The sequence below is a fragment of the Anser brachyrhynchus genome (genome assembly GCF_964034855.1).
Source record: "Anser brachyrhynchus genome assembly, chromosome: 2".
NCBI lineage: Eukaryota > Metazoa > Chordata > Aves > Anseriformes > Anatidae > Anser > Anser brachyrhynchus.
This window is the reverse complement of record NC_137695.1, coordinates 21,619,372-21,634,868: the sequence shown is the minus strand read 5'-3', so window position 1 is coordinate 21,634,868 and position 15,497 is coordinate 21,619,372. Positions and strand designations below refer to the sequence as shown.

The window sequence follows — 15,497 nt, the reverse complement described above, 5'->3', positions numbered from 1 at the left end:
AGAATTTGAACCTCTGGGTACTTATTGGAGGTAATGATCAAGTTTCATTTGAGCCCAAATCATTTAAAAATTAAACGTAGCTTTACAGACAGAATTCTTCCCAAGGAGGCTATTGCCCTTCTGCTGCAGGACCAGACCAAGAGCCTGGTCTGTAGGGTAACCACTGTGCCGAGGTCTGTGCATGCTGCAATGTATTTGGACATTGGGAAAAACCATGTTAGCTTTCTCCTGTGTTAGTGGTGACTCCACATTTTTTAATTAGCATCTAATTGAGTCTCTAACAGTTTGTTTCATTGAGGATACATGTATCATATTAAAACCACATAAACTGTAGAAATTCAACTAGGAAGTAGAAATTTATGCTTTTATGAATACACAAATGTATGTTTATAGTGTTTGTATCTGTGCAAGAATGCAATATGTAGATGCCTACTATTAGCATCTTGAGAAGCCCAGAAGCTCTGAGCTTTTTAATTTATTTGCAGGTAATTTTGTTAGGTGGAACTGAGATTACTCTGGTGACAGACTCAATTATGTTACACGACCCTATTTATGTTAATGTTTCTTCTGGTTTACGTATACTGGTTTATGCCATTCCTTCCTTTTTCCAGGCTAAAGTGGGATTTGTACTCTTCAGGGCCTGCTCCTCCCAGAACCTGGCTGCAGACAGACTTGTCTCAGCCTAGTCCTTTATCAGATATAGTTTGACTGTAGTGGGAATTCAGCAAAGATCACAAAACCACAGGTTCAAGCCTGCTTAAGGATGCTCCAGCTTGCTCTTGCTTACATCAACCTATTAGTTTCAATGAATTGGGATTACTGGGATTATAGAGAATAACTGGAAATAATAATGAAACAAGTGTTATCAGTTTAATGTATCTGTTTGATTCTCAACCAGTGGAAAGCAAATTAGTTTCTAAAGTTATTTATCCTATGTTAAAAACTAACTTGCTGCAGAATGGCACTGAAAGTATCTCCTGTGCTTTTATCATTAACTCCTTTTGTTTGTTTTGTTTGGCTTTTTTTTATTATTATTATTATTACTTTAATGTGTTTTTTTTTTACGGTTGAAGTCACAATAAGGGGAAATAATAGTTTGATATCAAAGTATATGGAAATTGTGGTATTTGCTTGTTACATATGTATAAAGAAATTTTCATGCATACAATAAATATCGTATGTAAGAGAAGTTCTGCCACCATAAAAAGAGAATGTTAGTGGCAGTTTCCTACTGCTATTAAAACTATATTATGAGATGAAACAATGCATTCATCTCATACAAGTAATTTATGTTTTACCAGAGCTCTATTCCAGTGATGTTAAGAGAGAATGCAGACGCATAGCACGTAGTTATTCATAAAATACGTACTTTTTTGTCTTTGGTGAGGAGCACATAATAGATTATAAATGTTTCAAAAGAAATGAATGGGTAAAAATACAGTGGTCTTCATTGGTATTGAAACAGAATCCCATGCACTTCAGCACAGGCCTCTAACAGACACAAAAGCACGGCCTAAAAAGCTTCTTATGATGAGGTGTCACCGATGAGTGAAAGGCAGCCCCAACCAGTAAGCTGTGCTAAAGTGTTCAAAATTGGCTTGTACTTCATTGTTTCCAGGCAATTTTACCTTGTAGGCTTCTATCCATGGCATTTTATGTTCGGAAAACTATCGCTTGCGCATTGCCATCTGTGGATAATCTCTCTCTCTCTTTCTCTCTCTCTGGGGAGGTTTTCATTTGGCCATCTTAATTACATTGATAGTCTAGAGAATTTTTCCAGAGGGTTTTTTACTGTTTCTGCCTTTCAGTGTTAGTTTTTAAAATTTATGGTTTCTTTCTCAAGATGAGTGATATTTACCTTTTCTGGTTGAAAAGATAAAATATTATCAGCATGGAGTACTCCTGTGGTTAGGACTGAACAAGAAGTATTTCCTCTGACTTGTTTCAGCCAGCTCTGACATGTCAGATATTTGAATGATCCTTCTCCGTGCGATGCAACAGCTTGTCCAGACAGAGGAAAATCATCACCGGGAAAGTGCATAAATCCTGAGCTTCTGTTTGTCATTGTGCATCTGTTAACTTTGTATATCATGACGGATTGGTTCATGGTCTGCTTGCAAGTGATTCTGTGGTCAGCATTAACAGCAAAGGGGATGATATGTGACTCATTTAAGAATGAATACAAGAAGAATGCTCCTTACTAGTGAAAATCAATGCCAGAGTTGTTCTAAGACTGAGCAAAGTTATTCCATATGCCACATGAGAGAACAGTTAAAGATTTTGGATAGTCTGTATCCCAGAAGGGCTGCATAGTTTATCAAAATATATATAGGTGTTCCTCTGCCTATACGTGCATCTTCAAACTATTCTACCTGATTGTGTTATGCAATTAATAGCAACAGGTTATACATGAGCTTCGGTTTTAAGATTGATCTGTATAGTTTTCACTGAAACTTTCAATTGTATGCATTTCATAAATGGTCTACTTGTTTAAAGGATGATGTGGAATGTATTAGTGAAATTTAGGGCTACAAATTCAACCTTGAGCTTCACTGAAAGAAGCAAGTTCAACCTGCTGTTTTCTAGCATTATATTTCCTGGAATGTGTATTTTCCTGTGACTTACACAATCTGTCATGATATAAGGCAGCCAACATATAGTACACCTTTTTTCAAAACTTTTCTGTAATAGACAAGATTTTCTGTATCTCAATATTTTTGAAATACTATTTTTTTTTTCAAAATATAGTCAACATTCAATAGCTGCGTTCTTTGCACATATATATATATATTTAAATTGAATTACAGTTTCCTTAACTCTAGCAGAATTTCTGCTGATTGGATTATACTTCAACATATACAGTATAAAAATTATGTTCCTTTTAAAAACAAACAAAAAACTGCTGTTAAACTGCCCAATAATTCATACTGTCTTAGATAGGTGTGGTTCTGCCTCATGAACTTCTAGAGTCTACCAGCTGCTGATTTCCTAAATAGAAATCAAGGTCCTCAGATTCTCCTAGTTAAAGCTGCTGATGAGCCAGTGGTGGGTACTGTTTCAGCTCCATGAGATTGGGTGGACTTATTAAAAGAGAACGGATCCACTAAAAATGTGCATATCCCCCTTCATTCTAGCATATGTAAAACAGAACTTTTCCTAGTTACCTTCAGTATGGACAACAAATTTCTAGAAGACCATAATCATTTTGAAATCAGATGATTATCTCAACTGGAAAATAAATGTTTGCTTTTCTGTCTGCCCCAGTCAGTGTAAGCAGTTTCTAAGGCTTCTTTTAACAACAACAACAAAAAATGTTTATGCTGTTGTCTTTGAAAGGTGTTAATAATACATTAATAATCCCCCACAATGAATGAACCATTTATAAACTGAATTTGTGGAATCATGGACTCATTGCATTTATACAAGTACATTAAATAATGAGTGTAAAGTGGCAGATGTTGCTTGAGCATAATCTAGGTCTGTATCATGTGTAGATAATATTATTAAGTTAGGAAGTCCTAGAAAAATGGTATTCAGTAATGTATACTGCACCTGTGTATCACATTCATGGTGTCTTTCAGCTGAACTTAAATGATTTTTTTTTTTTATTTCATCATCTCAGCCTCTTGTTCTGTTCGACCAACCTCCTTTTATATTTTAATTTTTGTTTTCTTCTTTTCAAGATTTCCTACCACAGTTAGGAGGTGCAGTTAGAGGTGGCACTATAATTTTATAATACGTACTACCTTTGCACTTGGTAGCCTGAATTTGTATTTAAATAACTAACTGAATATTTATATTTAAGTATAGTTCAAGCAGGTTACTTTCTCATACATTTAATGATATGCTTTGGAAAGAGCACGTTTGAATGTTAATGTTTGTGAGTTGTATAGATACCAGCAGCGAGCTTCTTCAGGCTTTACCCTGGGAAAGGATGATGCTTCTCATGCATTCAGTGCTCAGATGCCACATGTACTTTTGCATGGGATCCACGTTTGAGCAGCACTGACCAGGTACACAGAGCACTTCTGGTATGTAACACTGCTCTCTGCTATACCATGCTGTCTGGGTAATCTGTGAGAACCCAGTGAACTCTTCCATCTGGAAATGGTTTGAAACATTTCCCTATAAATTCACGCAGCTATGAAAAGCAGGATCCTTTTTTTTTTTTTTTTCTTCCTTCTGTAAAGACAGTGCAGACTGGCTTGTTTTTGCTGCTCTTAAAATGGACTGCTCCAAATGCTCTGATCCTGTGCGGTGAAGCATAAGTATTTTGCAAATGGTGCTGGCCCACGTGCTGAGTGAGAAGGCAGAGGTCCTCCTGTATAATCCGATTTCAATCAACTCACTCTAATCACTACTGATAGTTGCAAAATTTAGCCTGGATCTGCTCTGGTAATCTAGATTGACAGGAGGTGAAAGTAAAGGGACAGAAGGACAGAGGAACAAAGAGAAATGAGCAGGGAGGGTGATTTTTTGCTCTTGCGTTGGCTCCTGGGACGCTTGGCTGGGCACGCACATCGCCGCGGCGGAGGTGCCTGCTCAGGGTGGCAGTCCCCATCCTGCACCTGGGTACCATGCTGCCCGGGGGCATGCCTTGCGTACTGACACGGGTCCTGACTTGTTTTGTTACTCGGAAGATCCTGGGGTTGTGAAATATTCAGACATAGCAGCAGTTAAACGGCACCGGCAGGCTCTTCAACATCCTCTGCTCACGCGTTGCTCCCAGCATTGGGCTTAATTCTCCTGCAAGCTCCAGAGCTGGAGCTTTAGGAAAGCTGGGTGAGTAGCCAGTACTGTGTTTTCCCGGTGTGAAAGTGAAGTGTCTGGGAGACTGAGTCCTTTTGAATTTCAGTTTTAACTTTTTCCAAGAGGAGAGCCAACTTTGGGTTTCATGGATATACAGAAATATAGCCAGCTTCTGCTGAAGACATATATTTCACAAATATCTGCTTTTTTCTGACTGGACTGTACATCAGGAAGAAAAAATGACTTTTTTTATTGTTACCTGACCACATGCTCAGTGTGCCTTTGCTATCCAGGCACAGGGACTCTGTACACGGGGGTACAAAGGCACGGGGACTACCCCTCCATCCAACTTTCCATGCTGGTGGGGCTGCTGTTGGTCATCTCAGCCTTGCATGTTGCCATGCTAAAAACACCCAAGGCTAAAAATGTGTCCTGGGTAAGTACAGAAGGATGAACAAAGTTCCCTTAAATATATGTATTTCTTTATATACTTGTGGAAAAGTACGCTTCTCTCTCAAAACATAAACTTAAATAGACTGTGGTAGATGGTAGATTAAAAAGTGATGAGTGATTAAATACCATAATTATTTCATTTATTTCTAAGAATTAAGAGTAATAAAAATACATAAATTGGAACATTGATATTTTGAAGGATCTATCTTTGGAAAATTTTAAAATGGTAGGCTTTCAACTTGCTTGCTTTTGATGTATAATTTTCATCTCTGCTAGTAAAGGATTTGTGCTACTTACTTCTAAATCAATTGCAAAACCAGTGTGGCTTTCAGGATACAAGGTCAAGGCCTAAGAGTAAGGTTTAAAGACATTTTTGGAGGGATAAATGATTTTAGTTATGTCTTAATTTCTATTTTTATATATTTCAATGGTTTGTGGCTGTGGACATTCTCGTATGTAATATGATACAGATCTTTAAATGCTATTGAAAAAGCCCTAGAAGTTGTTTCCAAATGATCGATATGTCGTAATAAGTTGTAACACAGAGTGGGGTAAAGCAGACTGCGTTCCGTATATTTTTGTTGATTTTCTTCATCTTTACTAAGAAAGTACATTGCTGTTTCGTCCTTGTGCATTATTTCTGTGTCAGATAGCAGATTCCCTGCTGGGGAATAAAGTAACACATAAAATATAATTCCAGAGTAAGTAACAGTGGCCTTTCCTAACCCCATTGCATACGATTATATAATGTTATCAGAGTACAGCCTGCTGGACCCAACCAGCAGAATATCAAACTGTGGCTCCATGCAGAAAGCTGGACACATGGAAAGCTGCTCAGCTGATGGCTTTAGGGCTTCTCCCGTGAGCGTACTGAGTCTCAAATCTTGCCTCAATAGTGTTGCCTGTAACTATATTACCTTGTCCAGAGAGTAGGGGTTATTCAAGAATAAAAGGACATATCTGCCAGGTACAGTGTTACAGATATCTTCTTCTCCCTGCTCAGTGATTAGAATCTGTGATAATGTGTTAAGTCTCAGACAACTTAGAAATATGTGTCCCCATGATGTATTTAATCATAGTTGTATTCCACAACTTTAGTACTGGGGCATAAACTCCTAACATGCATGGTGTTTCCTCCTGGAGGGAGAGATCTCCCATCATTTCAGCTGTGATTGTCACCAGGTTTAGGCATTTTGTATATTATTTCTGTTGGTTGTGTTGAGATCGCCAAGGTCCTTAGTCTTACCTGGAGTTTTACACTGTGGAAAAATCACCAAGAATAAAGTAAATATGAACTCTCTCCCTCTTGATACTTTCATTACTGATTTGCATACAAAAGGAAATAATGTATGGTGTCATGGAAGTAGTAAATTTTGGTACTCTGTTCAGTTGAACAATTGATCAAGAGTGTATCTATGATAGCATATCCCTGTGTTGTAAATATTAATGGCCTTTAGTTGTCTCACTAAAACCATAAACATGCATGTGAAATTGAACTACAAACTGATTTGAAAAATCTAGTGTAAACATTGCTGGAATGACTTACATGTCTGGAACTAAGTGCTACATAAAGAAATATATTCATCATCCAAGCCACTGTAGCTTTCAGGATTACTTCTACTTTATGTAACATTTTCCCCCTTCATAAATAAATAAATAGAACTGCAAGAGTTATTTTTGAGGAGTTCTGATTTAATTTGAATTCAGTGTGTTCTAGTAGTAATTGCTGATTATGACTGGATATTTGTTTGAGATATAGAGGGCAAAAAGAAGAAATTCAGAGCTTTATAAAAAGATGAAATTGTTTTATGCAACTCTGTTGCATTCACCTTCTTTTTCTGTGCTCATTCCCCTTTGGTTTTCTTGATTTATTTTTTTGTAGTTATTGTTCTTGTTTTAAATTCCTTTCTCCATCTTTGGAAATAAAACTTACCTTCCATTTCTTAGCAACGAGTATAATTTTCTTAGTAAACCTAAAGATAATTTTATGACCAGTATTTTAAATGAGAATAAGTTTACCATAGGTATTACAATGAGGATGTTTAAAACAATTAATGAGAATTTTTCAGTACGTAATGGTGATTATTTTTTTAGTGCTATAATGTATTGAAAACCTGAGATAGCCTGCAGTGAGGCATAAAGGCACCTTACAGAATCAGATTTGTGGTTGAAGTATCTCTTGGTTTAAATCCCAACAAGTGGAGATTATCTTCAACTTCCTGAAAATCTGGAATTTGACTCTGGAAGTTTTACCTATCTGGTGATTTCATCTTGACTTTTTTACATATTCAGTGGAAATATGAGGGCTCAAGGCTGAATCATGAGTGTAAGAAAAATTTTTGGCTATAGTCCAGCAAAGCATTTCAACATCTGCTGAAATTTCAGCATATTACCCACCTGCTTAAAACTTAAGCCTATGGTCAATGTTTTTCCAAATCAGGGTGTTTAGTAAATTTATGTTATTCTATAATTAAAGTTGGTGTTTGATCCCTGTGTCTTTAGAATACAAGTTTTTAAGGACAGGAAGCATGCTGTGCTTGTGTATCATTGTACGAATGGCTGCTACCTACGCAAGTCATATTTCCCCTGTAGAGCTTCAGACTGCCTACCTGGGTGCCTTCACCTGGGAAAAACAAAACAAAAAACAGGACAAGCCAAAACTTTCTACAGTGTTTAAAAGCTAGGAGGTTCCTGAGACCTTTGCCAAAATTTAGCACCAACATGTCTGACAGAACCCTGACTGATGTAAGGACCATCACTTCAGAAATCACAAGACTGAGAAGTGAAAGTCTCATGGCTTTCAAGAGCTGAGGTACTGAGGTACTGAGAACTTTTTTTTTTTTTTTTTTTCCCCCCTGCTACAGAAGCCTTTCAGATATCATTTGATAGATCTGCATGATTTCAGTAAGGCTGTAGGGTTTCCAGATGCAAGCCTTGGTTTCATGCATGTGGTCTTGAGGAATGCTTTGGTCACTGCTGCACATGATGTGTGACTTTCTTTAAAGTTCATTAAATGGACATGAAGGAGATGTGGTGACTTCAGTTTTGAATTATATACAGAATATTTTTACTCTGTCTCTAAAGGATGTTGGTGCTGACACATGTGAATGCTTTTGAAAAGTTACTGGGAAGAACTGAGTCTGTCTGGACAAGATGACTGTAAAATCTGTTTGTCATCTAATGCCTTGTGGTTGATTTTTGTTGTTGTTTTGTTTTAATTTGTTTTCTAAAATGCATCCATTTAATTATCCCTAAGGAGATCATGAACTGTCTCCTATCGACATGTATTTCATTTTTATTGGCCAGTGTAAGCATTTTTATTATTTGTTACTTTACGTCCATAGAAGAAATCTTGTCCTCAAGCTCTATCACAGCTGTAGATACAAACTACACCTGTGAAAAAGCCACTAGATTGCAATCTTGAGACAAAATAAAATGCAGGACATGGTAGATATTTTTAAACGATGTTTTTGACCTGCGCAGCAGATGATGGTGAGAATTTACTTTAAAGAAACTTTTAATTTTGAAGTACCACAGGGTGTTCAAAATAATGTTTTATGCCTGTTAATGAAATATTCCTCTCTGTATTTCTTCTAAAATATTTGGCCAGTCCATTATACTAGAATATTACAAAAAGTAAACACCTTTTAGTATTCTATGACAGACACTTAATTTTGTACCTTATGTCATTTTCAAGGGTAGCATTGATTTTACAGAGTTCCACATACAGACTTTTTTCCCCAACCAAACGTCCTTTGGCCTTTGGAGCCATACAAGCCCCGCTGGAGGGCTGCAGGTCTTGACTCAGTGCCAAGCCAAACTACTGAGCAGAAAGGTCATCGAGCCACAGAAACCCCTAAATAAATTCCAGTTCTTTAGCTGAAAGCCTCCTGCCATGCTTTGCTGTCAGTAGTTGTAGATCATGATGTCCATTGCAAAACAAGTTGAGTCTGTGTGCCACAATGCTAGAGTAACCCTTCTTCCTTGGAAGACAGGTTTGGGTGGGTAGAAAATTTGCTGCATTGCTATTACCATAAGTAGGATGCTTGAAAGTGCATAGACAGTATGTTTCTGCTTTTATTAATATTTAAATTGAGTTGTCACTGTTGGTATTTAAGAGAGAAATCTTCTTGACTGCAAATTATCTGTTATATCTGTCCTCTTAGTTATTAGCACTCTTTGTCACACATTCTTATCACTCAAATTCAAAGGAGTGGAATTTACAGAGAAGGAAGACTGACTTTATGTAATTAACTAAATTACAATTCCTGATGAATTCCCTGAGCTAATAAAAGTGAGTGATACTTCTATCTCACTTTATTACTTAAGAAGTTATATGATGGTGCACATAGGTTCGCAATGGTAAAGAAAGTGAGGAATGAAAGAGGAAAGATAGGATATAAATAATGAAATATGTTGTTTCCAGCTCAGAATGTTTCAACGGTGGATGGGACATCTGTGGTAAATACAAAGAATACAAATTCAGTTATACTGGTCCAGAAACTCTTGTAATATAGAGTATCTTGAAAAAACGCAGGATTAAGTTCTCAAAGAAAAAAAAGGAGAAGATAAAATTGTAAGAGATAATGGAGATAAAGAAAATGACAAAGTAGAGCTTTGAATGTTAAGAAAAGTGATAGTATTAGAAAGGAAGGATTAAACAAATATGGAAATACAAGGAGGAGAGTGCAACTACAGTAGGAGTTCTATTTTTTGTATCTGCATTTTGGGTCAGCTTGGAAATAGGAATTTATGTAAGTTTTTTGAAGAATAGACAGTGGAAAAATGTGAAAAGAATTGAAAAATTATCTGAGCACAGATTCTACTCTGAAACATGGAGGATAACGAGAACAGAAATTTGCTGTACTTTTCCTAAGGGATTGGAACCTCAGATTGGTTCTTTTTGCATGAGGATATCAAGGTACACGGAGGAGAGAAGCTTGGAGGGAAGCAGTCACTATTTACGGGCATGCTGTTATTCTGGATGGTTTAGTATTGATCTTGTGAGGAGATTGCTTGTAGCTACAAAAGTGGGTGAAGTGAGGAAATATTAAAGATTTCCATCTATATATAACATGGACGAGTAATAAAGCTGTTGCTCATTTCAGGGGTTTTTAAGATGTTATTGAAAGAGGCTAGGCAAAGATCTGATAGAAGTTCTAAGTAGAGGACTGCCAAGTGCAGCAGTATCTCTGTGGGCTTGAAGATCTATCTGTGCAATAATCAGAGCAGTCCATGGCAATTGATTGCTCAACTCTGGCTTGCACGGAGACTTTATCCTTTGATAAACCATGGCTCTTGACATTAGAAGTTTGACATAGCTCAAACAGCTGCAGATATTTTTGGCTGAAATACACCACTAACAGCAAAACAAACAAAAACCACAAAATATCATTAACAAAAAAAAGAATAACAAAACCAACTAACCAAAAACATTCTTACATTTGTTACATTGCTTATAAAGAGGTGTTTCTTTCCAGTAAATCAATAGGCTGCTGTTTTGGTTCCGTCTTGGCCTGGCTTAATGTGCGCTAATGTGATACTAAATCTGTCAAATAACCATGGACTAAAATGACATTGTCATTTGCTTTCTTTTCGGTTGTTATCAAGTCCTTTGTATTTGTTGGTGACAGCTCTTAGCATTCTTGCAAGATAGAGCAAGCTTCCTCGGCAAAGCTCTGATTAACACTTTGGCTCTGGCTGCCAGCAGTCCAGGTTTTCTATTAATAGAGGCAGGCTTGGTCTGTCTCCGTGCTTCAAACACAAACCTGTGGGAAAGCTGCTGTGGCCACCAGGTTGTCTTTCTTTGCTTGCACAGACTCAGTGCTGCACTGCAGAAAGTTTGGGAGATTTGAAGCATTAGGAAACCAAAGGCAAAATTTATTTCCATATTACCGGCTCCTCTATTTTTTTCTTATTTCTTGGTGTAATCCCCACTGATTTTGGTTGGAATTAGATGCATAATCCAGTTAGCAGGAAGGCTGTCTGCACATGCAGAACATCAAGTGGTCTGCTGTCAGCTGGAGGACTTGCTTCCCTGGAAATTTCTGAAAGTTTTGCCATGGATAAAGGAAGCTAGGATTCTGCCCACGTCCCCACAGCCTCCCCAAAGAGGCTGGCAGCATGGTGGCAGTGTGCTGTGGGCAGGACCTGTCTGCGTGTTCCAGGGTGGTGTTTGGGCTCAGTCTGCCAGCAGTGGGAGGTGACTGATGTCAGGGATACCCTCCGGCTGATAAACATTCCTGGAGTACTTTTTCTTGTATCATGTAATAGCAAGTATATAGCATATATCACAGAACCTAATTGCTACTTCTAATCTCTACAGACTTCTGAAATCACATAGATACAGAGGGGAATGTCAGAGAGATGTTTTTCCCTTTAAAAGAAGTATAATTTGGTTTGTTTTTCAGTATCAAGGGTTAATAAAAAGACAGAAGAAGTAACCAGTTGACCCAGTCACAATCAATTTGAGTTGACCTAAACTGTCTTAAGAGATTTAATTTTTTTTCCTTGTTTATTCAGTTTATTCTGGGATAGAAGAGAGCATAGGAAAAAGTATACACCTGACTTTGAAGGTAATGTTGTCTGAAATGAAATAAAAAGTGAAGTAACAGAAGCATCTGTGGATAAAAGGAAATTATGTCTGTTTCTCTCGGTGGTATTTGTATTGGCCTTTGACATTCAATTCTGGATAGAGGAATGCTAGCTGTATATTCCAGTGGTTTAGTTATTTCTGTTGTCACTTCTCTCTTTCTTTTCTTTGCAACTGCTAAAATCAGAGAAGCTCATGATATAAATTTGCAATGTAATTTTCCTCTATTTGAATTGCAAAGAATAAGGTTGACTGAGGTCTGCCCGTTACTTAAATTTATGACAAATTGCCAGATACATCTTGCATTTCTGGAGGCATAAGTGGACCCAGAGAGTTTAAAGTTTAAATGGTTTATTTTTCCACTGATGCATGACAAATTTAAACATGTAACTGCATAAGCATTTGTGAGGTCTTCACTCAAATTGTCAGTGCATTAATGGGAGAATTATTCCTAAAAATGTGGTAGCCAAGGGAAATAGAAAGGGAGAGTGGAGACCAACTACCAGGTATTTAGGACTGAGAACATACTGTAATATTAGGAAGACTCCAGAAATATTATAGAAGATGGGGAAGTTTTTCCCCTTCATACTTGATTACTATTATAGATGACATAGAGCTGTTATGTTGTCTAAGACTAGCCCTGGATGTTATGGTTGTAAAGTTTTCTGTTTGGATTCATCTTGTTCCCTTTTTGAAATCTTTGTGCTGGTCGTGGTTGCCAAACTTCAACTGGAATCCTGGATTTTGTAATGTCCTGCAGTTATTTTATACCAAGTTATATTGCCCTTCAAATAATGTGTGATGCCATACAAAAACCATGCATAAAATAAGAAAGGCTCATGAGAAATATTCAAGAAATGTGTCCATATTTTAGTCATAAACTTTTGGATACAGTTGGCCAGAATTCCATGGAAATTTAGTAATTGTATTCTCGGGCTTTTGTGTATCTGTTTATTGCTTGCTGTTTATACTCATTCATAAGAGGATATTTATATTTAACTTTGAATTCATAAGGGATGTCAGTTCCCTTGAAAGCCTTCCTAAGTTCCATTTTCATTAGGTAGTCTGTTCTTGAAGTCAACTAAAGACAGTTTTTCCCATGTGGAAATTATTTCTGAGTATTTAGACCTAATCTGAATGTCTGACTGTGCAGACAACTAAAGCAAGGAAAGTATGCATTTCTATTATTTATTGTTGTAGAAATAACTTTTTTAAAAATGTCCATGATTTAAAACAAAACAAAACAAAATGGGGAAAAAAAAAAAGTTACCATAGCTTCTCTGAATGATCGTGAGGAATACAATTACAAACATACTAAGAAATGTTTATTTGTTGCCTCTTAAGGGGAGGTTGGTTAGACGGCTTCAATAATGGAGTGAAAACTGTATTGTCACTTGTTAACACAGAATATAACTGTTAATTGCTAGACTAGATAAATCTGGGCAAAGATGTACAAAGGTATGTCATGCAGAGAATGTACATGTACAAATAATGTGCAAACAGTTACCTGTGTGGAAGTATGTGTTCCATTCACATGAAGGCCTCTGGCAACGTGGATGTATTTCTTTTTCATTATACAACTCCTAAATACTTTCAGTCACAAGTGAGAGCATCGTGGAAATGAGAGGAGAGATTCAAAATCATTAACAATTCAAAGTAATTTGACTTGGGAAAAACAAACAAAGAAAGAAACAAAACAGCAGAGAAGTAAATACAGCTTGAAAAGCTTTAGGGTTCAAGAATTCAAAAATCCAGACCTTTGCTTGAAGTCTGTCAACATGCCTTCTCTGCAGAGGTCTAAGGAGTTACCGTTCTGTCTGACTTCCCACTGTCTCTGCCTCCTAATTTCCTTACCTTCAGGTTGGCTTTGGTAAGTAAGTATTTGGCTACTATAATGGATTCAGTTCTATATAGCATATTTAATTTTTGCCCTATTTCCATGCCAAATGCTGTTTTCTCATTTCAGCACGTCCTTGGCCACTCTTCAGGCCAAATCCCTCTCCTTTATGCTCCTGCTATGTTACAGAGTTCTTGAATGCAAAATATTCATAGTCAACTGTGTGAGAATTCATTAAGTAAATTTGATGAACTTCAACAGGCACTTTGATAGTTACTGTAATATATTGTTATCTTTAGATTTTTTAGAAACTGATACTCAAGAGATGCTTTGAAAGAAACATAAATCTTTAAATATTCAGCATTTCAAATCAATACTGTATTCTTCAGGTCTGATTTATTTTTATTGTAGGGCTCATCCGTGTTCAGTGTGTTTGGATTTTACTATCTTTTTTGTTTTATCTTCCACTGGAAGACTTGCTTGCAATTTGAAACCTACCCTGTGGCAGAGTGAATTGCACTTCTTTTTTTAATATGATTTCCCTTGAGCCATCCAGTCATTTTGAGGTTTTACTGTCAGATTTCCCTCTACATCTACCCTGTGTTGAATAAAAAATACATATGCACCATAGGAGAAAATGTCTCGATCAAAAGAGAAGGCATAAGGAAAGATGTTATTTTACAGATTCTTTTAATTGCTGCACACCTCAATGTGGTTTCCAACTGTTAAACTACAAGTCCTGGCTTACTCTTTGGCTATCAAAGTGCTTGAACATCTAAAAACATCAAGGGAAAGAGTATGAAATCCCAGACACACAAAGGGAATGGAGAAATTGCACTAATGTTATCTCAGCTGTTGATATCTACCTATCTGTTTATTTCTCACTGGGAAGTATGGAGCTGTTCCTTTTTTTTTTTTTTTTTTTTTTTTTTTTTTGTGCAAGTAGGATGTTACTGGGATGCCTTAGCATATTTATGGCCTCTCTGTCTTTTGGTCATCAAAAACGTAGAGCACTAGCTAAATACACTTTACTTTTATTCATAAAGATCTTAACATACAGGAGAAACCTCGGAGGACAACCTCCAGTTTTAGGGACTTCTGGCTTCTTCTCCATAAAGCCCTGATTTGCAGACTTGGTAGTTGGTCATGTACCATGACTTGCTTCTCTCAAAGTCTTCTCAAAAAGACAACTGATTTGTTTGGTGTTTAGTTGACCACTTAGGACAGAGCGTACTTTTCACTTTTGCTGTAATTTCTATTGTAAGTGATAAAAAAAAAACAAACACGCACCATAACTAATAATTATTTAGTCTGTTTCTGAACACTTGCGAAACAGGAATGCACGAGTACTCAGAGTGCATAAGTGGATTCTATACTAGACCTGGAAGACATTAATACATGGAGATATTCTTTGGAGTCACGAACCATTGATAGAAAATAGGAGCTAATGAGGCAAAACATAACTAGAGAATGGACATTAATTTTCTTCTAAAATAGCATATTTTTGGAGCAGATTTTTCTAGAGGAGGAAAGAAGCTGGCTCCTTGCCAGCTAAAGCAGCTTTGGAAATCAACTACTATAAAAAATGATAAAATGTATTCTTCTGTGCAAAGGAAATAAAACTTCTAATTTCAAATACATTTCTAACCATTAAGAAGTATTAATGTAATAAGTCTATAATTAGTTTCACTTAAGAAATTTTCTTTTTAAGATTGCTGTCAAATTCTTCCTTTATTTATTTTATTTTGTTTTATTTTATTTGATTTGATTTTATTGGGGGTAAAATATTTCTCAATATCCCAGAGACTCATGTGAAGAGATTTTTCCCATTGTAAATAGAAAATAAAACATGCCAGTTATTTCAGT

General features: G+C 36.6%; 1 protein-coding gene across 15 annotated transcripts in view; it reads left to right on the top strand.

Annotated features, from left to right (window-relative positions):
* CACNB2 (calcium voltage-gated channel auxiliary subunit beta 2) overlaps positions 1-15,497 on the top strand; it is a 243,706-nt gene that overhangs the window by 86,426 nt on the left and 141,783 nt on the right. For 6 of the 15 annotated variants that reach the window (XM_080578272.1, XM_080578273.1, XM_080578271.1 and 3 more), the window contains one exon: positions 1-15,497. This exon is cut by the window's left edge; it is cut by the window's right edge and continues 24,518 nt beyond it. The exons of the other annotated variants lie outside the window; for them this stretch is intronic. The gene's annotated coding sequence lies outside the window, so the exon portion shown is untranslated. 15 annotated transcript variants of the gene reach the window in all.